This window comes from Camelus bactrianus, chromosome 4 (genome assembly GCF_048773025.1).
Source record: "Camelus bactrianus isolate YW-2024 breed Bactrian camel chromosome 4, ASM4877302v1, whole genome shotgun sequence".
Lineage (NCBI taxonomy): Eukaryota > Metazoa > Chordata > Mammalia > Artiodactyla > Camelidae > Camelus > Camelus bactrianus.
Genome location: NC_133542.1, coordinates 64,878,555 through 64,881,010, shown reverse-complemented (window position 1 = coordinate 64,881,010; position 2,456 = coordinate 64,878,555). Strand labels below are relative to the sequence as shown.

The window sequence follows — 2,456 nt, the reverse complement described above, 5'->3', positions numbered from 1 at the left end:
CTTTACCATCATAATAATCTATGGAAAGGCCACCACACAAGCACTCTGCCAAGTCTTGCAAAAATAATACAACAAAGGAGAATGCAAGTGAAAAAAAAAAAAAAGACATCATGTTGTAAACCAGAGCTGGCAAGAAAAAAGAGATATAGTTGGCATGAGAGAAAATGTTTTTTTGAATCCTCAAGATTTTAATTCAGGAGTAAAGGAGTAGACGGCCATAGCAGGTATTTTTCTAAAATCAGTATTTCATAAAGCCAAATTTACTAGCTTACATAACTAGCCTTTGTTATGAACTCAGGACTCTCCAAACATATATTAGTGTATATTTAACAAAATATGATATATTATATATCAAAATATATATTTAACGTATTTAAAGTACATAGATATGTATATTTATTATATTTAATGTATAATAAACATATAATCATTTACATACGTTACTGTTTTAATAATTAAATCTTGTTTAATAAAAAGAATACTTGTATCTGCTTTAAAAATGAAACGATATGATTGAAAAAGAAAATAATTGGAAAAGAAAAGCAACAGAGCTCCTACAATTAAACTCACCAGAGGCAGCCACTTTTTTTTATCTTTACTGAGATGATTTTTAATATTGACAAATCTGGTTCATGTTGGGAGCATGCATCTCCTAGAATTTGTATTTATTATATTAATTAATTTATTATTTATTTTTATTGAAGTATAGTTGGTTTACCATGTTGTGTTAATTTCTGGTGTGTTGCATAGTGGTTCAGTTATATATATAAATATATGTGTATGTGCATTTTTTTCAAATTCTTTTTTTGTTATAGGCTATTACAAGATATTTAATATAGTTCCCTGTTCTATACAGTAGGACCTTGTTGTCTATCTATTTTATATATAACAGTTAGTATCTGCAAATCCCGAGCTTCCAATTTATCCCTCAACCCCCTTAACCCCTGTTAACCATAAGTTTGTTTTCTATATCTGTGAGTCTGTTTCTGTTTTGTAAATAAGTTCATTTATGTCTTTTTTTTTAGATTCTACATGTAAATGATATCATGTGGTATTTTTCTTTCTCTTTCTTACTTACTTCACTTCGGATGACAATCTCCAGTTCCATCTATGTTGCTGCAAATGGCATTATTTCATTCTTTTTTATGGCTGAGTAGTATTCCGTTGTGTATATAGACCACAACTTTTAAAAAATATGGAATGCTTCTCAAATTTGTGTGTCATCTTTGCACATGGGGTAATGCTAATCTTCTTTATATAGTTCCATTTCTAGTGTACATGCTGCCAAAGTGAACACTGTATTTATTGTATTTAAATGCTGTGTCGAACTTTCACTGTTTTTTCTAACAATGCCCTATTTTATTTCCAGTTAACTTCAGAGCTTCCCAGACAGGTAACCTGGGGGCTGGCAGTGGATTTCTGGGAGGAGGAAATGGCTTCTGACCTAACATCTTCCTTGGAGCACTCAGTGCCAACATATACAACTTTTCTAAATTAAGAAAAGATGCCTCCAGACCAACGGACTCATTGTCTGAAGTAAGCCCTGGTTCTTGCTGCAATGTTTCCCAGTGTTTACCTCCTCTCTGCCACTGGAGTCATGTGAGAAGAGCACAGGGTTAGACTAAGAAGGTCTAACACACCAACCCTCAGGTGAACTTGGCTAAGTTCCTTGCCTTTTCTGGGTCTTGATTTACCATGTCTGAATAAGGGAATTGGGAGAGTTGTTTGTATTTGTATTGGTTGGGGTTCAGGTGCAAAATCCCTAGCGGTCTTACTGTGGAGTATTACATTACTTACAGAACCGTTGGGAGCAGTGAAGAAACAGATTCTAGGTTGAAATTTCAGGAGCATCTCCCAAAACCACACACAGAACTGGGCTGCCACAGGAGCTGCTGCCACTGCTATGATTTGGAAGTTGCAGAATCAGGAGAGTGTTTGCTGAATTGAGAAGCCCCCACCCCTGCTGCAGGTAAAAGCCATGTCACCTCATCTGTGATCCAAACTGGCAGAATGGTTGCCCTGTGCACTGCCAAGCTCTGGGACCTCCTGGTACAGCTGCCCCAAAGACACCCATGACCAAGCATGTCCCTTTCAGAGAGCCCTAGTTGCTATAAGAGATACTGGCTCTTGTGGCACAGGGAGATTCTTGCACCTGCCTGATGGGGGTCTTGCCCCTTGCTTCTGAGCTGTGCTGCTCTGGGGACCACTTCAAGGATTCTTACAGTCAGGGAGTCCCTGATGCTACCCTGTTAGCAAGCAGTGCCCCATCTTATGCCCTTCTGAGGAAGCAGACTGGGGCCGAGGTTGTCCCATGATAGTCCTTTGAGTCAGAAAAGTTGGACTTAAGGAGACTCCCTAGTGAGCCTGGCAAGTGGGAGTGGATGAGTTGAAGCCTAAGGTTCTTGCAGGCCTAGAATTTAATCCTTATAAGAACTCATGGCTATGTGATTGATTAG

The 2,456-nt window shown here is 37.9% G+C and overlaps 1 non-coding gene across 1 annotated transcript; it reads right to left on the bottom strand.

The window, feature by feature from the left end:
- Positions 1–1,189: 1,189 nt before the first annotated feature.
- On the bottom strand, positions 1,190–1,297 carry LOC123615468 (U6 spliceosomal RNA). The gene has a single exon (XR_006723047.1). It is a non-coding gene; the product is annotated as a U6 spliceosomal RNA (small nuclear RNA).
- Between the last annotated feature and the right edge of the window lie 1,159 nt (positions 1,298–2,456).